This window comes from Sciurus vulgaris (assembly GCF_902686455.1).
Source record: "Sciurus vulgaris genome assembly, chromosome: 6".
NCBI classification, from domain to species: Eukaryota; Metazoa; Chordata; class Mammalia; order Rodentia; family Sciuridae; genus Sciurus; species Sciurus vulgaris.
In genome coordinates, this window is record NC_136466.1 from 169,847,142 (window position 1) to 169,874,078 (window position 26,937).

The window sequence follows — 26,937 nt, forward strand, 5'->3', positions numbered from 1 at the left end:
TCAGGGCACCACACGAGTTCCTCAGGCGTGGTTCCTTGCCAGGGACAAGCAGCCCTCCCACCCGGACACCACTATCCATTATCTCCTGATGGCACACAGCTTGCCAAAGCGTTTTCTACATTTTAATGTTTTACTGTTGTCACTTTTGGAGGATATTTTGTCTTTAAAGAAGAAAAGGTCAATCCTGAAAAGTTTTAGATGGCTTTGATAGAAATCAATACAGTGAAGGGCAAATTTTCTACAAAATATTTTTGAATGTTTTATTTATTGGACATTCAGCTGTACAAATTAGACACATGGGATAGAGAACAATGGATCCAGGTCTATGACTTTTACAGAATATCTGCACCACCCTCCCAGCCAGCATGAATTGTCTTAAGACTGACCACGCTGTGGAGTTACACTGGGGACATGGAGAGCCACTTTGACCGATTCAGTGAGACTGAAGCTCTTTGGTCCTTCCTCTTTTGGCATTTCGGTTTTGCAGACTCCTAATACCAGGCCAAATGTGTTTTGGAAAACATGGCTTCATAAAGCCACCAGAGCAATGGCGAATACTGGTATTGAACTGCTCCTGGTGTTATGAAGATTTTGAAGGGGTGGAGTGTCTATATAGCATGGAGGCAGGAGGCATGGTTTCCAGGGTCTCTTCATGTGAAGCAGAGATTGAAGACCTGGTTTCCTGAATTTCTATTCCCCCAGAATTGCTAACAAAGTATGGACTCTTACTGTCAGTAGTAAGAGATGGTACTGAGGTCGGATTTGTGATCAGACTGACCTACTAGTTCATAGAACGGACATCTTCCAATAATGCAGCATGCAAGGCATTTGCTTGATGATTTATTTGCTTAGATTATTTATGACCAAGTAAGCTAGATGACCCATATCACTTCACTTTTTCCAATGTACTCCATCCCTAAGGGTATTTCAAAAAGTGCAGCCTAAATATATGCTAAACAAAGCACAAAGATACAATGTGTACACTTGGTCGTAATTATCAAGATTTATAGCATAGAGTTTTGTTACTAGTTTTAAAAGAGCACTTTTTAAAGAAGAAGGAAAAAGTGAGAATAAGATAAAAACCATTCATGATCTGTACACTATTTTAGCAAACTCTCACACAACAGGTGCACTCTGAGAAAGGAAATGGGCGCTTGTATTGATGTCAACACTCCTTTTGCATTTGTGGAGGACTGAGACTCCTTCAACACCAGGGTCAAGCTCAGGCATAGGAGGCCAGAGGAGGCAGAGGCCACGCAGGCAGGTGGCCCCACCAGGGGCCTACAGCTCCACTCCAAGGCACCCAGTGGAACATGGAGTCGGCATCCTTGATAGAGTGCTCACAAAACCAACTCCCCGTGTTTACTTGCACTTTACTTGATGATAAATGTAAGGAGCTTCTCCCTAGTGTACACTCAGTTGTTTTCAAAGAATCGTCTTATCATTTGGAACTGTCGGGGGAAGTACGCCTCTTGAATAATGGCAGGGAAAGTGGCAGGTCAGCCAGCCTCGGCTCACGGTTTCTGACACCATTTTGGTGCCCAAAGAGGTCAGGAGGAGAAAACAGCACCTTGGAAGACTGGGCTCCACCAGGGGGCGGCACCGAGGTGGATGCTGCAGTATTACCGGCTCCCTGAGGTGGCTTTCAGGGTGGGTTTGGGACCTAAACTGAGCCCGTGAAGCTTAGCTTAGAAACGTGGACGAGTAGGCACAATCCTGGCCCATCTTCTCTAGTGGGTGATGCCTAAGATAAAACCAGGAGCTGGGGACACCACACCCAAGCCGAGGGCTTGCTAGGCCATCTGCAAGTCCTGCATGTTTTCTGCTTTGCCCTCCTGCCCACTCCCCTCCCGGGCTCCAGACCCCATGCTCAGGGCCTGGGCTTCCTGCGCTGCTCCAGGAGGTTTGGCAGAGCTCTCACGCAGTAGCTCCTGCTGTCTGTCCTGACGTCTAGAGGCACAGTGGCCATCTCTTCAAGCCTGCATTTCCAGTCCTTCACTTGTAAAGCAGTGATAAAGGACCCCACTTACTAAGTCCTGTGCCAACTAGAGACAGTGCTTGCGAACCCTGGCAAGGGGGTTGGTTCCATGGTGGGTGCTCACTCTTCTTCTTGAGGAAGCCCCTGGAAGAGCAGCATCGATCTCTTCCCCTCCAGACGAGAAAAGAAACCTGGAGAATCTCCTTGTCTTGCCTCAGCAAATACACAACAGGCCACGCTTCAAACCAGTTTTATCTGTCTCTCTCCAAAACCACGCTCTCCCTGCTGTGGTTTCCATTGTACAGAAATCAATTCACAAGAACAGCAGGCAAAGGCAGGAGAATGATGTTTTTGTGCTTGACTTTAAGGTAGAAATAACACATCCTTGTTTCTTTCTGAAATGGAGTCCTACGATGGTACTTCTGTTTGAGTACCCACTTCGCATCCAGCTCTGTTAGGGACTTTGAAACACTGTTTTGCTCATCTCAAAAATCTCTACAGTGTGGGTGTTATGTAGCATTCAAAGACAGGAAACCGTGGCACAGAGAGGTTAAAAGTTATTGCGTTTCCCATGCAGCAAGTGATCCCTCTGGGTCTCCAGCCTGAGCTTAGCCCTGCACCCAGAGGGAGTACTCCCACCCACCTGGATTCCCTCCTGAAGAAGGGAGACAGATCACCCAAGGACATTTTATCTTCCACCACTTGCTTGGGAAGGGGTATAATTAAAAGCAGGTTCTAATTGGAAAGATAATTACAAAAAAAAGTAATTGCTAATGTTAAAAACCTTGCTCAGGACCCCAAATCTGCTTTCCTCACACTTGCTGACATCTCACTTGAAGGGGGCCTACTTGCCCTGTGCTCTTTCGATGGCAAAAGTCTCTCCTAACTCCCTAACGTCCAGAGTGCAGCTCCAGAGGCACTGAACACAGGTCCCTCCACAGCCACCAGGGGTAAGAGCAGCGAGCGCTGTTAAACAGGCAAAGTCAGCCTGACCACAAGAAACCTGTGTTACCCCAGATGGAAATAATGCAAAAAGTTCCAGGGTTTGGTAGTGGTAGAATGAACCGCAAATTAAGTTCACTCTGGGGGTAAACTGTTCCTCAGTTAACAAGCAGGCTTTGGGCCTTTGGCTAGTTTTTCTTTTGCGGTTGGCGTGGAAACCAGGGCATGAACCCTGGAGAATGGTACTTGCAGAATACCTAGGTACTGAGAGATCCTGGAGGGTGCTGTCCAGTTATGTACTTGAAGGAAGAGTGTTCCGGTGGTCTCTGCTCATAAGAAAGCCTGTGGAGAGCAGCATGATCTCTCCACCGAGACTCAGAGGAGAGTGATCCCAAAGGAGAGGTATGTGAGGCCAGCCCAGTAAGACGGAGCAAGGCCTGGAGGGAGCGCCACCCGAGGAGCATGATCAACGCCAGGCAGAAGGTTCCGTAGGTGAATGTCACATGAGTCTGCGGCATCCATCACCGCTGATAACGGCGATCGCAACATGCGGAATGCAACCTGCCAGTGATTTGGGGACCAAAAGGGTTAATACAATCAGTCTTCAGAACGCAGCTGCAGAGACCACAGCTAAAAGCAGCCCACTGCCAAATAAGTGGGATGTGTGTTCTCCTCCCCAAAGACTTCCATGCTCACTTATTTAGAGCGTGTGATAGTTAAGGGAAAATGTCAGGAAGACTTTCGCGGGACTGCTAAAGGGCAGCGTCCTCCAGGAGACAGCGTGGCTGTGGTGCTGCTGCTTTCCCTCCTCAGGCAGGGAGGGGACGTTCAGCCCGGCAGCAGCATGTCCCTTGCACAGCAGCGGCCCTGCCTTGGAACAGGTCATGGAGCAAACGGGCTTCTCTGCACCACTCCATGCTCTTGCTTGCTTTCAGTTTCCTAGGATCACTGCACACCGTTCCTGGAGAGCACCTGTGTCTTTCTTGCAGTGGTCAGAGTAGAGTTTAATTCTAGAGTGGACATGAGACTTGGCTTATTTGATCCCCTCTGCTCGACAGTCACGCTTACTGACTTTTCTTGGCTGTAATGAATAGTGCAGCGAGATCTCTGTGCACATCAGAGTTTACAATGCAGCCTTTGGGGTTGAGGAGCACCTGAGTCTCAGGTGCACTCCTACCCAGATTTCAAAGGTCCTGCCAGCTCCACACTAACCTGCTCCTGGCAGGTTCTCAGAGCCCACGTCATCCTTGCTGCTCCTCTTACACTCTGCCTGGGCGGAAGGGTTGAGAACTGTGTTCCCCTTGAAGAGATCCAAGTGGTCACAGTTTCCCAAATACTCTACCTGCCTTGGGTGCAGCACCATGAATTTCTTGTCTTGAGGAAGAGCTGCAGACCCAGATTCAGGAGTCCTCCAGAGCCCCAAGCACAGAGACAGATCTCAGAAAGCTCACACCAGCACTGTGGCATCCCTCCCCTGCCTGGTGTCTTCTACACAGGAGGACACGTTGAAGGGAAGTTCAAGTGGGCGATCCCTGTGCAATGAGCAGACGCTCGGCAGGCCAGACTTGGCCGCACTTCTCAGTTCATGGAAGATAAGAATTTCAGGAGACTCACAACACGCTGTCCAAGGCTCTGATGTTAGTCTCAGAAAATGACTGCAGAAAGAAGAGCTGCTCTCCACCCTTGAGACACGTCTGGAAACACAGCTCACAGTGACAAAGTGGACTTCTCTACAGCACACCCATGGGGGTGCCGCTGAGTGTAAGTGGTACGGTGAGGGCCACCTTGGGTCTGTGTGTCACAGGGTCATCCTGGGCCAACTCACACCAACTTAGGGCAAACTTTTGTTTACAGAGGTGTGATAATGTTAAGTCAGAATCCATGTATCAAAATGAAGACGTCCTCAAATAAATTCAGATGGTTTAAACTTCCTGTCCTTTGTGGTCAATTTACTTTTCATGTTTTATGAAGGAAGACCAAGGAACTTTCTGTAAGGCACTCTCTTGGGTCCTGAAAGCTGTTCTGGTGGTTTGTTAGTGTCTATCATTCCTAACTGTCCATCTTCCTCTTTCCGGCCCTGGCACTGTGTCTGCTTGGGTCCTACTGGGGCAGAGCCCTTGCCCTCCTGTCTAGGGAGCCCTGGTGCTGCTTCTGCTTTCAGCCAGCACTGCCTGCTCCTTTCCTTGGCAGGGCCAACATGGGCACCTCCGCCAACACCCAGTGCGCCGACCGATCTGTGTCACAAAGGGTAGCTGAATGCTCTTCTCCAAGCTCGGGGGATTCCTGAGCATCCCTGTGGAGTCCATTAAATGTGGCCTATTTTCTGTCAGGATCTAAAATATTTCCTGTCTTCCTTGGAGACCAGCTGGAGGATGAGGTCACCCAGTGTGGGGGCTACAGGGGCCTCTAACTGAACCTGAGTGGGACTGACCCTCAGATTCACATGCTGCTAGGCTCGGTGGCCCTCCCTGTGTGACTCCTGGGGTGGCTGGGAAGAGAGGACCCCAACTCTACTCCCCTGGATCTCATTCTCCAGGAAGGAAGGCAGAGGCAGAAGCAGGCCTCAATCCCTGGTCAGAGCTGGCCTCCCCTGGGACAGTGAGGGAGGGAAAGGGCAGACAAAGTGAACCCAGGGGCAGGGAGCCCCCAAAACCAGGCTGAGTTCACCTTTAGGATGACATATCTCAATTATTCCTGAGCCGAGGCAAGACATCTCCCACTTAACTTTATTACATGAACCCCAGACACTCCAGACAATCTGCACCGAGGTGTATCAGGGCCGGGCCGTCTGGCTGAAGAGCAGTGAAGAGACATGACCCCAATCTCTCTACTCACGGACCCAGCGCTAAAGAAGCAGAGCCCTACCTGGTGGTTTTCCTGCTAAGAAACCCGAGATACAGCGCGCAGGGCTGCCCCTGGCGAGCGTCAGAGCCACAGCTGGGAGTCACGGAAGACACCAAAGAAGCCACCTGGATGGTGAAGCTGAGGTACCACAGACAGGGGTTACGGAAGCAGGTGGGTTTGGCTTGCAGGATGCAGCTAGGCACCCCGGCCTCTGGTCTAAACCAAGGCAACCCAACCCAGCTCCAACTAAGAACGACGGCAATACAGAGTGAAGTGTGCTCCCTGACCTCCTCCCCACTCCGTAACAATAGTGCTGTGGACTGAAGGGTCTCCATCCAAGGTCCACATGCTACTTCTGTGTCCCCCTGTGCAGTAGTGTCCAGAGGGGGGCCTTGAGGGGACAGGGTCATGATGGTGGAGCCCTGGTGATCAGACAGGAGCCCTCTGGAGCAGAGACCCCAGAGGACTTGTCCTCGGAGCCTCCAAGAACATGGTGAAAGGTCCTCACTGACCATGACGTTCAGCCTCCAGGCTGAGAAGGAAATGGTTGCTGTCCAACGCCCGCGGAGCTGACCTGCAAACACAGTGCCTCCAAACCCAGCTTTGGATCAGGCCAGTCTTCAAATACCTCATCAAAACCCCAAATGTACATCATTTTTACTAAAAAATCCTCTTCAAGAATCTTTAATCTCTTTATTTCAAATGTTTTTCTCTAAATAACAAAAAAAGAAAGAAAATGAGAAAGTCACTCATTTCTACTTGTTACTGCTAATATCTAAAATAAGCGTCCATGGAAAAGTCTCAGGAGGCCGGCACCCCAAATGCCCAAGGAGCCCTTCCAGCTGGACGCTCTGGTTTCCTCGCCCTGACCTTGACCTTCGACCTGCTGCACTTTCTTGTTTCTCTCTGTTCGTTTCCTACGAACCTAAGTCTGAGCGGCCAGCCCTCCTGGCCAGCGCAGCGGGTATGGCGAGCACATTGCGCAGAGGGATCCCATCCCCGGGCAGGAGGCTGCGTGCTCTTCCTCCACATCACAGGGACACGGCGTGTCTTTCCCCTCCGTGAACTTTTAGCCTTCCTCTGCACTAGGGACATTTGTTTAACACAACGATTATGTTTCTTTCATGTTATTCTTTGTACTTTGCCGTGGTGCTAAATTGCTTGTAGTTAATTTTGAGCGACGGACTTGTTGCTTTTTTATTTGTATTTCTTCTAATAAATACCTTGCTTTAATATTTTTCTCATGTGCTAATACTTAACATGTTGTAAATGCAAACTGGTTCGAGCTCCATTTCTGCTTATAAGTTCCAGCTCGTCCCTTTGTTGTCCCCCTCCCTCCTTTACGACATTCTTCTCTGCCCTTGGAAATCAGATTCTGTGGAGACAGGAAAGAACCCAGGCCCCTGTCTTCCCTTTGTATTCGGAAAGTCGGCTGCCCTGCCAGGCTCCCCGGAGCCAGCCAGGAAGATGACAAGCGGCTGAGCAGCGTGGCCAGGGCTCTTCGGGCCTTGGTGGTGGATCCTACCGGAAGCAGGTCTTCTCTACCTACCTTCACCATTTCCCGCCTGAGCTGCGGGCCTTGCATCACCCCGACGTTCCTTCCTATTACGGGACCTTTCATAAGCTGTAAAATGATATGTATCCGTGGCTTAATAACTTAAAAATTTAATAAAAAGCAAGGGAAATGAATATTGTTTTTTCTTTGAATGTGTCAACAGGGGACATAGTTCATGGTGTTTCAAACCTCAGTAGATATTTTGATAGAAATGCTCAATTTATCCAACACAGGTATCATTTTCATTCTGTAATGAGGTCTAAATTCCAAGTTCCCATGTGCTCTGAATGAACTAATTCATGTTTTTTAAGGAATCTGTCCTTGATTCAAGTTTAAAGGCAAACTCCTCCTGAAGTGTCTGTGTTCCTGTACCTGAAGCCTCTCAAGGAGAACCAGTTTCCTTGTGGCTAGACATGACAGTGGGCATGTTCACCACCTTCTCTTTCTGGGTCCGAATCTTTCCTTGATGTTGACTGAGCCTAAAGCCATGGGAACAGAGTGACCAGAAAACATGCAAAGCATCATTTCAGTGTATTTGACTTGCTTCCATCCAGGGAGGTCAAGGCCTCAGAGACTTGCAATGCTGGAAAGACCCTAAAGACCCTGAATAAAGCTGGTCTCATCTCTTTATTTGGCAATAAGACGGAGGTCAGGAAGGCTGGCCAGCTACTCCAGTACCCATGGCACTTATTCTTTCTCTTTTTTTTTTTTTTTTAATATTTTTAGTTGTAGCTGTACACAATATCTTTATTTACTTATTTATTTTTATGTGTTGGTGAGGATCAAACCCAGTGCCACACACGTGTGAAGCAAGTGCTCTACCACTGAGCTACCATCCCAGCTCTGGCACTTATTCTCCTAATGGGGCACAAGGATTGACATTGTAGGGTCAGATCACAACTCTTTGCTTAACTCCACATAACCAAGACACCCCCACAGCTCATCCTGTCTTTTCTATAATTTATTTATTAAAAAAATTCCCTTGCGTATTCACCAGATATTTTTTTTAAGTCCTTTGTACAATTTAATTGACCTGGTAGACATTTTGGAAACTACTTCGAATTCTCCAATGAGTTGCAAACTTGCTTAAAATGAATTGTCATTTCTGCATTGAGGTGAAAGCATCCAAGGGCAAAGTTTCTGCTCTCTGGAATCCACTGAAGCGTTCTTTAAGTTCTTAATTGTGAGCAGCTGTGAATGTCTCACAGGTGCATTCGAAAGAGTTTCTATTTCAGAACACAAATCACACGTACATCTGTAATTCAACTTTTTTCAAGTGATTCAATAATGAACAAGCCACTCAGTGTTCTTAGTGATGGATTCAGTCCTGTGGATTCTAAAGGACGTGAGTTTAAGTAACAGGAGGGTCTGAACAATCCTGGAGGCCGCAGCTTCTCAAGGCACCGGAAGAAGCATTCCCTGGGGACAGTGAGCATTCTCACCTCAACCCCAGGAGGAAGCTGCTGTCAGCTTTGGCTGGTGTCCTCCCAACCTCTGGGTGTGGAAGGCCTCACCCAGGGTCCCTCTAGATAAGACAGACCCTAGGTGGCTGCAGGTCAGGTGTTAAGAGGAGATCACGCTGGAGTGGGGGACCTGAATCCCACCGCCGGCAGTCCTCTCCGAGCAGGGAAACCTGGCTCGAGGCGTGCTCAGCAGGAGAAGGCCAGGCCATCGGAAGAGAGAGGGAGGGGGTCTGCAAGCCCAGGAGCCCCCGAGAGGTCGGCAGACGGCAGAAGCAGGAGCGCGGCCTGGACGCTCAGGCACCCCAGCTGTTCCAGGTCTGGGAGCCCCTCTGCTGCTCTGCGCCTGGAAGGAGCCAAGTGCCGCTGGTGTCTGCTGCTGAAGAACGCAGCGTTCTGTCTGTCCATCCCACCAGCCCAGTTTTTAGAAAGGCTTTGCACTCAAACGGAAGCCATGTTATTGCAGAATTCTCAGCACAACCCTAAGGAGCCGCACCCTTGGGGCTGCGAGCTTTTCCGGCTTGTCGATCCGCCCAGGAGCATACAGGGACTGTGGCTTTCCCACTACTGAGGCTGCCAGCTTGTCTCTGAAGGTAGGGAGCCGGCAGACGCGGCGGAAAACACAGGAAGCAAGGGGGTCAGCCCTCAGCTCCCCACATCTGGTCACTTTTTGATTTATAAAAGAATTCTTTTTCACTTTCAATTTGTCTTTGGTGAAACTGAATTCTTACCCAGATGGCATGTGCATTAATGGAGCGCTTCACTTAGAGCAATTGGCACCCACAGTTGGGACCTCTACCTGTCTTGCTGGAGACCTGGTGACGCTGTCCTGGGCTGAGCAGCAGGGCCCTCCAGGATCCAAGTGGGTCTCCTAGGCTTCCCCGTCCCTTGACCCTGACCTTTCTCCACTCCTGGATTTCCAAGCCTCCTTGTCTCCTGTAGATCCAGAAATTCAGGAGCTTTTCTCTGCTGTTTTCATGTTATCTTGTAACGCATATCATCCAATAAAAGCCTTTTCACTTGATGTGGAAAATCACAAATGAACGAGTCAGCGAGACATGACTATTGGGCACAGAAGAGGAATGAATGGAAGAAGCTCGGGGTGGAAGGAGGACCGTGCTGTTAGACCTGTCACAGATACCCGTTCCTATCAGCGTCTGTCCTGCACTTACTCCCAGGGCCAGTGCTGTCGCCAGAACCCCGTGTTGCCTTCGACTGTCCCAAGCGTCAGGCAGAGCTCCTTCCATGGGCCACTAGCGGGAGTCCTTCCTGGGAGGCTCCACATTGCTGCCCTGTTCAGGCAGCCTGGTCCTAGGGGGCATTTGCAGATGGACAGAGGATGCACAGGCTTCTGGCTAAGGGCCAGCAAAGTGCCAAGAGAGGCTGCTCTGTGCCCTGCCTGTGGGGGCAGCTGATGCCTGGCTGGAGCCTGCTGGCGGGTCAGAGGGCTGAGTGTCAGGTGCACCTTTAACACAGGTAACTGGGGCTGCGGTGGCGATTCCTCTTCCAACGTTAAGCACTCTGGCAAGAGTCTGGATTCTTTCCATTTCTATTCTCTCTGAAGTTTCCGGTGCAATGACTTCTCTCTCAGTGATGAAAGGAGACTACCATTGAGGAGAAGCCTCCTGGGTCTGTTGGCGGGGCCACGGTTACCCTGAAATGCAGTATGTGTTCCCAGGGTCACCTCAGTGTCATCTCAGGTTACAGAAATGCAGACCAGGAGGAGTCTTAAAAGGGCTGAGAGTCACTTAATATAAAAAGGGAAAACTGAAAGTGACTCAGGGCTGTACTTAAAGCATATGGACACTCTCACACAGGATGCTGAGCGGCTGGAGTTCTTTTGTTTTAAGAAAGACAGAACAGAAGGAAATGGGCTTGAATAACAGCATGAAGAATTCAGGTTAGATATAGGGAGTGACTGACAGTGGGCTAGGGCTTGTTGGGATAGGCTACCAGGCAGATAATGTTCTTTGAAGATCTTAGTGCCTACGTGCCCCTGGACACTATGCTCACATTATGGCCAGGTTGATTTTAAAATGAAATTCCACCCCACACTCCCTGTTGTCCTGCATAAGCCACTTTATGGTGGCAGGTGGACCTGAGTGGGGCACCAGGCCATTCCCCACCTCTGGGCTGGACTGCGTCCTTGTTTCTTTCTCCCGGGCTTCTCCAGGGGCATTCTGGGTAACAGTCCAAAGATGCAACGATCCACAGAGGCAAGAAGATGCTGCTGGGGACCAGAGCCCAGGGCAGGGGTGTCTCAGGCCCAGAGGGAACGCTGTTCCAGGACATGAGTGCAGGGCTTCTCTTTTGAATGAAATAGGAGTCTGTCTTTTCCTGACCTAGGAATTCCACTGCTGTGTCCAGGAGGGGTGTGTACTGGGTGGAGTAAAACTACCTTCTGGCCTGTGGAGAGGTGCAGGGCAGCCCTGACGGAGGACAGTGGGCCACCCGAGTCTGTGAGTGTCTTGAAGGGACCCGGACGTTCATGTTTGTTTATTCTTCACAATATACTGACAGTGGGTTTTGCTTTTGTTTTTGTTTTTTTCAATCAGCTCACCAACAAGAAACAGAGAAAACAAGCAAGTTTTGTCCTTTCAGAATGTTTGCACACTTACTCCAGAATGTGACAGTGTAACAGGCTTTCATCTGGCGACTAGGGGCTGCTCACTGACTGCCAGCAAGACGCTCCCCTTCCTGTTGGGCTTCTTGTCACTGACAGGGAGAATGACTTGCTGGCCGTGGCCCCCTTGAAGCCCCAGTCCTTCCATGTAAGAATCCAGCAGCAAAAGGTAAGGTTACCGCGTCCTGCCAGCCCACCCAGCTGCCTGGACGGTGCTGACAGGCTGAGGCTGCGGGCCTCTCACATGAGAATTTCCTCCTCGAGACCTGAATCATTCTGGCTGGGCCCAGCGGCCACTTCTAGATGTGATTTTCACTTAACCAGAAATAATCCCAAATACATTTGGTATGTTTTGTTTATTTGTCTACTTTTGTTTGTTTAGTATGTGAGTCTTTACAAAGGAGTTAAACTAATGTCTCAGAAATATGGAAAAATACGGACCATTGGCCAAAAATAAAATAAAAATAAAAATAAAAATGAGCCTTCTGTGTGACTGATTATAAAAGCAGGCAGAGAATTAGGCTGAGAACATCTCACTATGCCCAGTCCAAACATGGGCTACTTTTATCTAAATATCTCAGAATTTAAAAGGTAGGGTGTCTTGGCATTTACCCCAATCACACATCTTGAAGTGAGTCCGGAAGGAAAAAGACATGAATGTAACTGGTCTAACTTTATTCTCCTGCCCTTTGGCTTAAAAGCATTTCCCTTTTTGGGACAATTTACCAAATATTTCAGGCTATTAAAGTTATAAACATGTGAACAAACAGATCTTATCTTATTATCAGAAATACTTTTGGATAAGTTTAGCCATAAAATCTTCGCAGAACTGCATTAAATCTGTATAGCACTGTTGGTAGTATGGCCACTTTGACAATATTAATTCTGCCTATCCAAGATCATGGAGGACTTTCTATTACAAATCCAGACCTCAAATTATACTACAGAGCTGCAGTAACAAAGACAGTGTGGTATCCACCAAAACAGACATGTAGACCAACGGTACAGAGTAGAAGGCACGGAGACAAACCCACATAAATCAGTTGCTCACACGAGAGAAAGGAGCCAACACACACGCTGAGGAAATGACCTCTCAACAAAGGGTGTGGGGAAAACCGGAAAGCCACATGTGCAAAATGAATTCAACGCCTGTCTCTCACCCCGCGCAAAACTCAACTCAAGGTGCATCAAAGACTTAGGCACTAAACCAGAGACCCTGTGCCGACCAGAAGAAAAAGTAGCCCCAAATCTTCACTATGTCGGCATAGATAAGGCTTCCTTAACGGGACTCCTAAAGCACAAGAAGTAAAATCAAGAATCAACAAAGGGAATGACAGCAAATTAAAAAGCTCTGCACAGCAAAGGAAACAAGAGTGTAAAGCAAGAATGTAGAGAATGGGAGAAAATCTTTGCCACCTCCTCCTCAGCTAGGGCATTAATATCCAATATACACAAAAAATTTAACACCAGAAAAACCAAATAACCTAATCAGTAAATGGGCAAAGGAACTAAACAGACATTTTCAATAGAAGAAATACAGATGGTCAACAAATATATGAAAAAAATGTTCAACATCACTTGAAATTAGAGAAATGCAAATTAAAACTATATTAAGATTTTATCTCACTCCAATCACAATGGCAACTATCAAGAATACAATCGATGTTGTATCTATTGTATTGTAAACACTATTTGACCTAAATATTCAATTTCTCATTATATACCCAAAGGACTTAAAATTAGCATAATAGAGTCACACCCACATCAATATTTATAGCAGTTCAACTCACAATAGCTAAGCCGTAGAACTAACCTAGGTGCCCCTCAACAGATGAACAGATAAAGACAATGTGGTATATCTACACAATGAAATATTACTCAGTCATAAAGAAGAAAGACTTCATGTCATTTTCTAGTAAATGGATGGGGCTTCAGCAACAGAAGCTTATTTCCTCATGATTCTGGAGGCTGTCAGAACAACCATCAGGGCTGTCTCTCCCAGCGGCCTCTCTCCCTGGCTGACGTCTTCTTCTCTGTCTTCACATGGCTGTTCTTCTGTGGGTGTCTGTCCCAAACTCCTCGTTAAGAACACTGGTCATGGTAAATTTGGTGCCACTCTAAAAGCATCCATTCATTGCATCTTTAAATCCCCTTAATCCAAGTACCATCGCTTTCTGAACTATGGAGCGAGAGCATTTCTCGAGAATTTGGGAGAGCACAGCTGGACCCAGAAGAGTTCCTACCCCACACTGGCTGACATTTTGGTCTGTGCACCTGTGGATCCCAAGAAGCCTGCTCTCCCCCAGAGTTTCTGACTTAAGACCTGGGTGGGGCTTGGGATTCCCATTTCTGGCAAGTTCCAGGTGGTGCTGATGCTGCTGGCCAGCCGTCTGAGAAGCATGGATGGAAAGTCCAGCAGCACTGAGCACAAGTCAGGTCCTCCAGTGGCCCTCACACCCAGCCAGGTGTGAACAGAGGTGCCCCAGGAGAGGCCACCTTCTCTCCTTCTGCCTCCAGCCTCCTACGGTGGGCTTTTCCCCAAGAAAGAAAGCATCCTTGAGTTCATGAAGGACCGAGCGGAGAGCCACACGAGAGATTCTCGGTCGTGCAGGGCAGAGCAATTTCCAAGGCCAAGGACATCTGATTAGAATAGGTCATTCTTCCTCCCAGAAGAGTAGATTAAGTAAAGTACTCGGTAATTACTTTTTATAAAATGGTGGCATCCCTCACATGAAGGCAGTAAGTCTTCTATTAATAGTTCCCCCTCTCCATTCTTAAGCTGGGATGTGGTCGCCTTTAATTGCTCAGCTTCTCCAATGGGCTTCAGAGGACAAGAGCAGCCTGGAAACGGTGTCGTGGGGAGGAAGCTGTTAAGCCAGGGATAACGAGGCAGCTCACAGCTTGGAAGGTTTCCTCAAGCATCTGTTTCGAAGGCGACCGCGATGCACGTTCTGGATTCTGCTCACCTGAAATAAGAAACAGTGGATCACTCACGTTATGAGATCAGCAGAAGCGCATCATCATCATTGTTCAACTGGATCAACGCTAAGAATCCACCCTGACGATTTGAGGCTCTCAGGAGAAGTGGGGCCTGGGTCACACCTGGAACCCCAGCTACTCAGCTACACGGAAGGCTGAGGTAGGAGGACCACGAGTTCAAGGTCAGCCTTGGTTATTCAGTGAGACTTTCTCCCCAGAGTAATTGTAAACAGGCTGGGAGTGTAGTTCAGTGGTAAAACACCTCTGGGTTCAATCCCCAGTCCAAACAAAATTTTTTAAACCCCTCCAGAGTAGATCAAAATATGAACGAAAAGTTTCAAACCTCGGGCATCACTGTGGATCCCAGAGGGTTTCCTACAGGAAGCCCTAAGCCGAAGGAGTGCACTGTCCACACCGGAACGCACTCTTCCCTTGGGAACTCACGGGCCCACAGGCCCTGCAGCCCCACACGCTGGCATGAGCCACGCCTGGCCATTGTCGGCTGACATCTCGGCCAGACCAAAAAAGCTACAATAAGGTTAGCTTTCTATGACAAACAATCTGTTTTTGTGCTTCTAATTAAAGTTCAATAAAAAAATATTTAGGGAGATGAAGACTTGTTAAAAGCAGGTGAGGAAAGATCAACGTTTATTCTGCACAGAACCAGTCCCTCTGTCTCTGCCTTCTCATGTTGCCCATCCATCTGCTGAGCATCCCAGGAAAGGGGACCACCGGGCTGGGGGTCTCCTTTCATTCCACACCCAAGACCTGAAGGGTCTAAAACTTGACACACAGCACTCGCTCCCGGCCCGCCTCTGAAACCCGAGTGCCTTCTCCTACTGTGCAGGAGGAGTCTGAGCATCTTCCTGCACCCACCAGCTCCGCACAGCTCGGCAGCCCAGGCTGAGCCAAAATAAACCCACACACTGAGCCCAGGGAAGGCCCAGTGTGAGGGCAGGGCTCAGGCCACCCAGAGGGGTCAGAACAGAAGGACTCGGCAGCGTGACCCCTGGGCTCCTCACCCCGAGGAGCGTGTGCAAGGACACAGCCTCCTGAGCAGGGGCTCGTCCTCTGGGGGACACAAGGGCGCCACACACAGTGATCCTGACCCTCCAAAGTGCACAGGCTTTATCTCGGCAGGGCTCGGAACCTCAGTTGTGTGAATGGCGATGGCGACTCTCTAAGAAAGCGTGTTTTCCAGAGAAATGTCGACCTGACTGCTTTCCTGCGGCAAAATTTAAGACCACCAAGTAGCACATACAACATGTGCCCTGTGTGTTTGTATGTTCTAGATGTATGTGAGCATGCATGAATTCGTGTTTTTCTTCTAAGCTTAGAAAAAAATGGGCCATGGTTGGATATGCACAGTAAAGGAAAGACGAGGACATTTAATGTGGGAATGAGAGAATCAAGAAGAACTCACAGAGAGAAATCAATCATCCTTCTTCAAGAACTCAGCAATCATCTCTGAAAAGAAGGAAGAGACGGAAGGGGAAGGAAAGAAGGTGGGATGGAAGGAAGGAAGGAAGAGCAGAGGGAAAGGAGGAAGGCAGGATGGTGGGAGGGAAGACGGGAAGGACTTACTAGAATTGTAGCATTGGTGATTACATCAGAGTCTCTGCCAGTAGATCATAGAAGTCAAGCCAGAACGTCTCAGAAACTTCTGGCTCACTCACACACTCACACATGCAAACACAGTCATGTGCACACATGTTGGCCGACAAGGGATCATGTGTGTGAAGGTGGTCTCTCCTGTCCCATGGCCAAGCAACAAGGCCGGCCTAGCCTCTGTGAGCATGCTCTGTGATGTTCCTGCAATGACAAATCTCCCAGCCTCGTGGTTCTAAGAACAAGTCCTTGTCTGAGCAGCACCCGATGCCCTGTTAATCTAACCACATCTGAGAAGCATGAATCTCACAGTTTAAAGGCCATGTGTGCGACCCCATAGCCCAGAAGCAGGCCAAGCTGCAGGGTGTCCCTTTGCATGCCACCTCGGACCCCATGCTGCAGGGAGGCCATGCTCTTTGGGATGACGGCTCTGTGGCAGAACCGTCCATCCTGGGTTTGGGGACCCTCTCTGCACAGACTGCCAGGGTCTCCCAGTCTTGCTTGCTGGCTGCTGATAGAGACAGGTCTGCATGGATAGATGTGTCCAGGCAGCCTCCGTAGCCTCAGCCTTCTCTTGACCATCTTGGGGCCCTGGACACTCTCAGTGAGTGGGCCACCTGCCTCATGGGGGTGCAGGGAACCTGAGTCTCCAGAAAGCCTCAGCCAGTGCCACCTGACAGCTCACTGCCCCACCTTTCAGGGTCACCTTGCCATTGACATTCTCGAGACACGTCTCTGCGCCCAGGCTACTCTGTGCACAAGCCATATTATTGTCTGCATCCACTCCTGTGTCTGTAGATGTTTCCCCATAGCCTTCTCTGCCAGAATTCTCTGCCAGAATTCTCTGGATTCTGTGCAGGAAGGACAGAGCAATCGCCCTGGCTGTCTGGACCCTCACTTCCATCTCTTTGATGGGACAGGTATTCTCTCCCCTCTGGGCTCCTTGGAATTCTGAGTTTCCCATTGTAAGACTTGAAGCTTGCCTTTCATGATCCTTGACTAAAATTCCATTCCTAAGCCCAGGTGGCATCTGGCTATCAGGTTGTGCTCTTTGTCCTCCTAAAGTAAGGGTGCCCTTCACTCCAGGGTGGAGATAAGACATTTCAAAAGGGCACAGAAGAGGAGACACCTACGGTCTCCAGACACAGCACTGCTCTGCCCTTCTGGGCCCCTCTGGAAACTCTGGTCTAATACCTTCTCTTTGGAAGATGGCTTGCCTGTTTTCTGTGCCATTCTCTGTGCACATTCCTTCCCAGTCATTCCCAGGTATTCCATTCCCCATCACAGAACGTGGGAGAGGTGGACTCCAACCAGTCTTTAGCCGCCATCGGCTTCTTGTTTCAAGTCTGACAGGGAAATCAAGAGTGTGGAACTGCTCCCTGCCCCTCCCCCTCTCCTCATGCTGCCTGCAGGAGACGGGGAGCAGGAGGGGCAGTTGGTGCAGATCTCGGCAGATTTTAGATCTTACCATGTGCCTAGTAAGAGAGAAGAAAACAGTGTTGGTAGGGGAGAATGTAACACCAGAAGAAAGACAACCCAATCAATAAATGGGCTAAGGAACTGAACAAACACTGCACAGGAGAAATACAAAATCAATCAACAAATACATGAAAAAATGTTCAACAACTCTAGCAATTAGAAAAATGAAAATCAAAACGAAGATTTCATTTCACTCCAATCAGAATGGCAATTATCAAGAATTCAAGCAACAATAAGTGTTGGCGAGGATGTGGGGAAAAGGCACACTCATACATTGCTGGTGGGGCTGCAAATTGGTGCAACCATTACGGAAAGCAGTATGGAGTTTCCTCAGAAAACATGGAATGCAACCACTATTTGACCCAGCTATCCCACTCCTTGGTTTATACCCAAAGGACTTAAAATAAAAATAGAGTTACTTTAGGTAGAGGGGAGTGAAGGGAGGGGAAGGGGTATGGAGTAGGAAGGATAGTGGATTGAAACAGACACTATTACCTCATGTGTATATGTGACTGCATGACCAATGTGATCTTGCAACCTGTATAATCAGAAAGAAGAGAAATTACACTCCATTTTTAATGTATGATTCATCGAAATGCATAAATGCATTCTGCTGTCATGTACAACAAGTTAGAACAAATAAAAATTAATTGAATGAAATAAAATAAAAAAAAGAAGAGAGATGATCGCCTCTCTTGGATCCTGGTGGCAGTCACAGGACTATACGTATGTGTCAAAGTTCATAGATATCTTCTCCAAAGAAGGATTTTGGTGTCTGCAATTTTCAAACGTGAAAGAGAAAGGAAGGAGATGAGGTGGCAGAGAGCCAGGGCGGAGCGGGGTGAAGATGCTCCGAAGCTCGAGCAGCCTTCCCCAGGTGGAGGGAGGCCTGGGCAGATCCCGCCTGGGGTCTGAGTGAGCACAGCCACAGCTTGCTTCCACAGACCTGTGAAAGGCGCTTCCGCCCTTCCTGCAGGGCCCAGACCCCTCGGGGAGTCTTCTGTCTGCGTTATCCCTGCGTGGTGCCCCTGACGCTCCTCCTCTCCGTGTCTCCTGGAGGCCTGCTGAGGCACAGCGCCACTGCCCACCCTCCCTGGTGACACCTGTTGGTGCTCCTGAAGGTCACTGTCTGGGTCACTCTCTGGCCCCTTCAGCAGTCGCATCATTTGGCCTTCCCCAATTTTTGCCAAGCCACTTGTCAGTGTTCATGTTCTGTGCACAAAACCAAGCACAGGGCTTAGGAAGGACCGAGTCCCAGTCACCAAGGTGGCACCGTGCTGGGTGACCCTGCCTGTGCTCCTGCGCAGTCCGCGGCCTCCCAGGGGCCAGGTCTCATAGCACAACACGGGCACATCAGGCTCCTCCAGAGCACACGTTTTAATAGGTCGGAGGCATTCTTAGGGCCGAAGCCTACCGGGTAGGGCATCGCATGTTGTCCCATCTGGGAGATCATTTGACAGGGGGACGATGACAGCAAGACACGAGTGTGCAACCGTCTCAGGGGAATCACTAGGAAAACGTCTAAACAGAGGTCAGCGCAGAGGTGACTGTCCACCCGACCTCTAATCTGAACTGTTGGAGACAGGTCCCTTTAGAATGCTACAGTCTACGCAGAAGCTTTGTTTGCAGCCATGACTTGTCACCTGTGAGAGCACTGAGTGCCAGTGTGTGTTTCCATGTCTATGCAGACATGTCCTCGAGGACGTGGGTGGTGTGTGTGTGCATGAGTGTGTGGGACACTGTTGACGGGTGTGATTGGAGAGTCACCCATGGGCACAATCCCCGGGGAGAAGGACAGCCCTGCACACACCTTTCAGGAATTCCAGCCAGGAGCCTGACTTACCAGGCAGGAGGTCCACTTGATTCAGATACTTCCTGTGTGAAGACCATGCTGCCTGTGATCTGGGAATGCCCGGGAGGTAGAACGCGTGTGACCTGTCTTCTCATTGGTGCTTGCTTTGAGTTGCTTCTGCTTTCTGCTCCATAACTGGCCTTTGCACTTGGAGCGCTGCTGTGCGTATCTTCCCAGAGGACTCAGCCTCCCTTTGGGGTCACTCTTCCCACGAGGGGCAGCTCTCCAGCCTTCCCATTCCTGTCCAACAGGACCAGCTGCACTGGCTTTCTCTGTGCCTCCGGGGCTCTGCCACCTCTGACCCACTTGCAGAGACCAGTGTCCCGCACTCCATCTCTTTAGTGACAGTCTTTGGACCACTCTATGGAAGGTCCCAAAAATCAGGTCATCAGCAACACATAGCGCCTGTCCTCACGGACTTGCGTGATGGGGTTGGAGGGAACAAGGAAGCCGTTGCATAATGGATATGAGGAGCCTAGGGGCCCGTGAGTGCCCTGAGAACCCCGGAGGACTGTGGCAGGAAGGAAGACTGAGCTGGAACTAGGGGTGCCAGTAGCCGGGCCGCAGGGAGGGTGCCCTGGAAGGATACCCAGCATGTCAGAGAGCGGTCGGATCTGAGGCTGGAAGCTTGCAGGTAGTAAGGAACCCTCTGATGACATTTCGGCTTCAACTTCCAGACGGGGCAGGAGTGTCACCGACTACTGCCAGGGAGCAAATATCACTGCAGCTGAGAAACTGCAGGCTGAGGTCGTGGGGAGAGGCAGGAGGCGCAGGGAGTCAGGGAGCCTGCTGGAGCCTGGTCCTGTGCAGCTGGGAAGGGTGGCAGGGGCTGGAATGGCATGAGGGGACAAGGAGGCACCACCTATGGACTCCACAGCTGGTCGGGGCTCTTGGTGGTGATTTAGTTGGAGGCTCTGAATGAGGATAATGGGTCACTGCTGCCCAGGTGCCCGAGTGTCCTCAAGTGGAGACCAAGCCATCTGGAGAGTGGATGTCCGGAGTTTCCCTGTGCTGGTGCCTGCTTCAACCCTGCCGTCTTGCCCGCTGCTAACGTCACACCCACCCTCGCCCATGACTGTCCCCAGCACATCAGCTTTCACACATTCGGTGGACACGCACCCACTTTCCACCCCGGGTGTCCATTCCTCAGGCTTCTCCTCTTGGCACCTGGCTTCCATTTCTGGTGTTTCGGTTGTCTCTTCAAAACATCGTGTATTTGCACTCGACAGCTGCGCGCTGCTTTTTAGATGGAGATGTGCAGGAGTGGCGACGGGGCCGCAGGGGCGGGTGGTTCACGGAGGTCTGCCGCCCGGGGATGCGGCTCGGGTTGCCGCGTGGGTCCGGGTCCTGGTCTGCGTCAGCGCCGGGATCCCGCCTCCGCTCCGCTCGGGGTGCACGTCTGGGAGGGGCGCTAGGCAGGGCCTGGGGCAGCAGCCGACCTGGAGGGTGAGAACGGTGGCTGGCCCCGCAGGGGCTCAGCCCAGAGCGGAAGGGCTGCGGGCGAGCAGCACCCAGGCCGCACGCTTTCCCTCCTGCCAGGAGCCGCGGGCAGCGCAGCGCCCTCTCTCCGGGACGTGAGCAGGAGCCCTGCGCAGAGTCGGCCAGGGGAGCACGTGCTCGTGTCCTGGTTCTGCCTGCTCTTCTTCCATACCCGTCCTGTCTCCTGGACACCTGTCGCCACCTTCCTAATGACCTGCTTCTGCGGTGCCCTAGGAGGAGGGCCAGCACGCCCGCAGCCAAGGCCGGGGTCTCCGCTCTTCACGCAGCTGCCCTCCGTCCAGGCGGAGACGGCCGCTCCCCTCCTGTTGGATTTCTTGCGGGACTGGTGGGGGCCACTGAGCGTCTCCCTCTGAGGGGGCGGTCCAGCCCCCCAGAGGTTGAGGGGAAGTAAGTGCTTCCAGACTCGGACCCGGAGGGGCGGCCCTCCTGCTGGACGGCAGGCTGTGGCAGAGGATGCTCCCTTTTCCTGCAGGGCGCCCCGGCTGCCCCTCGCCAGCCTGCCTCCCGCAGCCAGGTCCCTTCCTCATTACCCCGAGCCTCGTTGCACAGTTCAAACAGCTCTTGGAGAGCAGGTCTGCCTCGTTCATCGGTGGCGAAGGAGTGGGGATGCCACCCTGCCCTGCCCACAGCACAGAGGATCTTAGTTTTGTTCTGCACCCTGAGCTAGCAGCTCAAGCACACTGGGCTCTTAATTTTTTTTTTTATTTCTTTAGTCAAAGGACATTGCGTATTTTTCCGCTCTGTTTATTAAAAAATAGAACCTATCTGTAAATGCATTAAAATGTTTGTCAATTCAATAGTGACCCAGTGACCACTGACCAGTCCCTACCTGCTGAGCCTCAGGACAGACTCTTGGCGGATTCGCTGGCAAGGGAAGCTAGCCATCTCCCACTCAGCAGGGTCTACTTTGACGGATCCTTGAGGCTTCCAGAGTCATGGAGAGGCTCATTTCTAGAAGATACCATGAGCCTCAGAAAACTCACATCACCCTAGGGGATGAAGTGTGGAATTCAAACTGGACTCAGCAGGCCTGGGGAAGAGAGCCTCAGGCACATTCCACAGGGTGAGAAGTTCTGAGCTCTGCCACTTAGCACTTGTATCCCCCCATCTTTAGACTGCTGTCTCTGCCCAGGTCAGTTCAGCAAATTACCTAGGCCGTTTCCCTAGTCCTGCGAGGAGCCCTATGTGATGCTTATTGTGGTAATTATTAAATTATTACCATCCCAGTTTTCACAGTTGAGAGTTGAAGGCCAGATTCTGAGTCCTGAAAAGGAAAGATGTATTGAGAGAAGCTGGTCCCACATGCAGACCCTTCAAAACACCAGCGTGTGCACTTTCCCAGCTATTGATGCCAGGAAACATTTTTAGTCTCTGAGTCCATTGAAAATAAGAAAGTGATGATTCTATTTTTGTTCTAATAAGAAACTAGCATTTCAGAAAAATAAAAGGGAATCAAAGGGTGACGTGCAACTTAAAACGGCAGAGTTCCAAGGACTCTGGGGAGCCCTTCTCCCAGCCACATGCGGCATGTGCTGAGGAGAGACGGCTCCCTCATGACTCACCAGGGAAGCCTGGGCGGCCCTGGCCTCCACCACCACCTGGAGGGAAATGCTATGGGAAAGAGGAAGAGAGCGCTGTCAAATGCAGGGGTCTCTGTGGATGTTCAAAACCCGGCCAGTTGAAGTGCCATCGTTCAGAAAGGCAGAGCCTCGCAGGAAGGGGCCCAGGGTCCCATAGGGCCTTCTCTCGCGTTGACTTTCTCTTGCCTGTTTGAGCTGGAGCCAGCCAAGCCTCCTTTATACAAGGAAACACGGACAAATGCCCAGGAGGGCGGAATACAGCACAGGAGGCGCTTCACAAAGATGTGGATTGTGGTAGGTGCCAGCTGTTAGGCAAGAGGCCGCTCTGAGGCATCTGGGCCTGACTCTGTGTTTGCACAGAAGAGACGTCTATACCTGTCCATTTTGTCACAGGCTGGCCACTAACCGTCAAGACAGGCACCTTGACTTGCAGCAGGACACAATGCTTTAGGTCTGCCACACTTCCCGACTTCCTGGGGGCAAATGCAGACCCACAATAAGGACAAAGAGGCCCCCACTCACCAGCCAGGCCCAGGGTTGCCTAGCACCTCAGAGGACCTGCTGGCTTCCCTGTGGTCTCTAGCTTTACTCTGGGAGCAGTTGTCCAGCACTCTGTGCCAAGAGTGCTGTTGCTGGTAGGGTCACTGCAGAGAGATGGCCACCTCATGAGGGTGGTGGGCTGGTGTACCTGGGGTCTGCTTGAGGGCCCCGCTCTGCCCTTGCAGAGGTCAGTCCTCTGCTGAGGACTTGGGGAGGACAGCCCCTCTGATTTGAGAGTAATTGGGACCTGTATCTGATGGCTTCTCTGCTGAGCAGCCAGCAGTGACTGTGTCAGGCCAGAGCACTGGAGTGGGTACCCATGTGTCACCAGTGTGTCCTCCCATCACGGCCTTCTCAGCTCAAAGGTGGGGACCTCTCTGAAGGTTCTGAGCAGTTATCTCAATGTCTTGAACATTTGTCTTTTGACCATTATTTTGATTTTTCAACGTGAGAGAAAATGTCTTTTACCAATTCTCAGATCAGCATCAGCTCACGTGTTCAAACGACATGAAGCTCAAAGGGCAGTTCACGTTTCCCTGCAGTTCTGCCTGGAGAGCACCAAGGGGCACCAAGACCTGCACACCCACAGCCTGCGCTCTGGTCTATGGGCACCGCGGGGTCTGTGGCGTGCCAAACAGGGTCCTCATAGGCTTGCGTCCCAGGGGAGCCCTAAGGAAACACAGCGGAAGTCACCACGGCCATTGCTCCCCTGACCACAGACGAAGACTCTAGCCTTACTGGATGGCATCTCGCCTGTGGAACAGGAAGGTTCTAGATGTGAGGGCCCCAGAGGATGGACAAGGAGAGCATGAAACATGACAGAGTTCTAGAAAGAGTGAATGACAGCCCGAAGGGGGAAGAGGCCATCTGCTGATTAGCTTCAGTGGGTGCTCCTTTTTCTGAGGAAGCCACAGAGTGGATGGCCCTGCCCCATGTGGGCAAAGAGCAACGGGCGCTCCGGAACCGGGGAAGTCCTGACCCCTCCCGGCACACCTGTCCTGTGCCAGGAGCAGCAGCTCCTTTAGAAGTCAGTTTCAGATGAAAAGACCTTTCACAAGAAAAGTGACTGAATGAGAGAGGTCACCTAGGGATTCTCAAAGATTTAGCGATTTTGGTTTAAAAATTTGATGTCTTCAACAGCACTAGGAAATATTGATGAAATAGGAAACATGGAAAAATAGCACTGAGAACAGAGATGATTTTCCCTAAGAGATCAACCAGGAGAAAAAGCAGGCTCTGGGGAAGGTCAGTGGTGACAATGTCCAGCTGTGGCCTGAAGCTGTGATTTTGTCCCTGGACCTCCTGCTCTTGCATGGGGCCTGTGACTAGCAGCACTGAGGTTGAGCCCAGATGGATGGTTCCTGATGTGACTCACCATGAGCTAAAGCAAAGCACAGATCGACCCTGCCCCATGGGGCACCACGGCCACCTGTTCTGTGCCAGCAACATTATCCATGGTTTTGTTACCTTGACATGATGGGATCTTTCACCATTCACTAAGGAAAACTTGAAACTTTCTTTATTTGTGCTATTTTAAAATTGCGTAAAATGTGATTTTAAAAAACTTATCTATAACCACCTGGACCAAGACGCACACACACATACACAGTTATGACCCTACAGAATGGAACATTCCTGAGTCTGTCTGAGACTCTCAGCCCAGCAGAGGTGGGGTGACCTCTACGACAGACTCCTGAGTTCTTTAGAGCCATCTTCATCCCTAGAGAGGTGACTGTGACCCAGGCGGCATCCTCCCCACCCTGTTCTGGAAGCCTTGATCTGGGAACAGCTACAGGCTGAGTAATCTGAGTACAGGCAGCCCTTTAAGGCACAGACCATGTCTGGGCTAAAACGCAGTGTGACTCCCAAGTGCAGGGGCCCCACCTCGGTCCAAAAACGTGCTTATGGGGCAGGCAGAGCAAGCTGACCTCACCAGCTGTGCCGAGCTCCAGTATGAACCCCCCTCATGCAAACCATGTGTTGGCAGAACAGTATGTTAAGCCCAAGCTGCTGGGTCAGGGCTGGGCCAGGTGGAATCACTGGGCCTTCCTCTCAGGTGGTGATGAACAGAGGCTCCTCGTTGGCATTAGGTCCTCGAGACAGATTTAGCATCCTAACATGGGTCTGCTGTTGGGCAAAGGCTGATGAGAAGTGCTCTGTGGGATCTCCCACTCACCATGAGCTGCTCTAGAGCTCACACGACCCTGGGAGGGGACTCTGGCAACTGGTGTGATTCTCCTGGAGGCTCACTGTACATCAAAAGGGACACGTCAGAGGTGCCCAGGGGAAATGAAGACGTGGGAAGAGGCCACTCTGCTCTCGGGAAGGCACCACCGGAGGGGCGTTTCATGAAAGCACGACTCCGTCCTGAACTCAGAGCACAGGACGGCCCTCATCTGCACCCGAGCAGGAGGCCTGGGGTCCGGCCAGGATTCGGAGAAGGGCTGGACCAGCTGTGCTCTGGAGGATCTGCTCAGCTACAGGACCAGCGACTGGGGATTTGGTCCAGACAGAGACCGTGCTTGACCTGCAGAGCAGGGTCCGACTCCGCACCCGGCCCCTCCATGGTGGCTTCACAGGAGAGGAGCCCATGCAGGAGTGCAAGTCTCCCAGAAGGGGCCTCTGGGCCCACGCTCAGCCCAGCCCAAGCCTGGGTGCTGGCCACGGCTGCCAGGGTGGCTGTGGGTGGAGAGGGAGGTCTGGTGGAGAGGGAGGTCACCTCCTCACGACACACCTTCCCTGCCCCAAGGGTGGACCTCCTTCCGTGCAGCCCCCATCCCTACCACACAGCCCACCCGCCAGGAAAGCAGGGAGCAGGGGGGAGGATCCTTTTATCCCTAGGAAGCCCCGGGCCCTGCCGGCAAGCAGTGTGTGACCAGCGTGTTCTCAGGAACATGAAGGAGAGAGGCTGGTGGGGCCACCAGGAAGCTCCTGTCGCCCAGTCAGCAGGGCTGTGGGCTAAGGAGCCAGAGAAGCCACCAAGCAGCACTTCCCTCAACAAGTCCTCTGCCCCAAAGAGCATGCGATTCTAAGTGGAAACTTGATCCTCCTTTATTAAATAATGAGAGCAGCAAGGTCTTCCACGCCTGGCTCTGGAGATATGTAGATGACACGTGTGTACGTGTGTGTGTGTGTATGTGTACACATGTGTATCAACTATGTATCCCTGGGAACTTTACCTCTGTGACAAACCCTTTCTAAGGTGATCGACATTTCTTTTTTCATAAAACAAAAGGATTATCAATTTTGTTTATTTTTTCAAAGAACCAACTATTTATTTTGTCAATTTTTTGTATTGTTTCTTTTGTTTCAATTTCATTGATTTCAGCTCTGAGTTTAACTATTTCCTGTCTTCTACTGCTTTTGGTGCTGGTCTGTTCTTCTTTCTCTAGGGCTTTGAGCTGTAGTGTTAGGTTGTTTATTTGTTGAGTTTTACTTCTTTTATTAAATGCGCTCCATGAAATAAATTTCCCTCTAAGTACTGCTTTCATAGTGTCCCAGAGATTTTGATATGATGTTTCTTTGTTCTCATTTACCTCTAAGAATTTTTTAATTTCCTTCCTAATATCTTCTGTTATCCATTCATCATATAATAGCATATTGTTTAATCTCCAGGTGTTGGAATAGTTTCTGTGTTTTACTCTTCCATTTATTTCTAACTTCAATCCATTATGATCTGATAGAATACATGGCAGTGTCTCTATCTTCTTGTATTTGCTAACATTAGCTTTGTGGCATAATATATGGTCTATTTTAGAGAAGGATCCATGTGCTGCTGAGAAGAAAGTGTATTCGCTCTTGGTTGGATGGTATATTCTATAAATGTCCGTTAAGTCTAAATTATTGATTGTGTTATTGAGATCTATGGTTTCTTTGTTCAATTTTTGTCTGGAAGATCTGTCCAGTGGTGAGAGAGGCGTGTTAAAATCACCTAGTATTATTGTGTTATGGTCTATTTGGTTTCTGAAATTGAGAAGGATTTGTTTGACATACATGG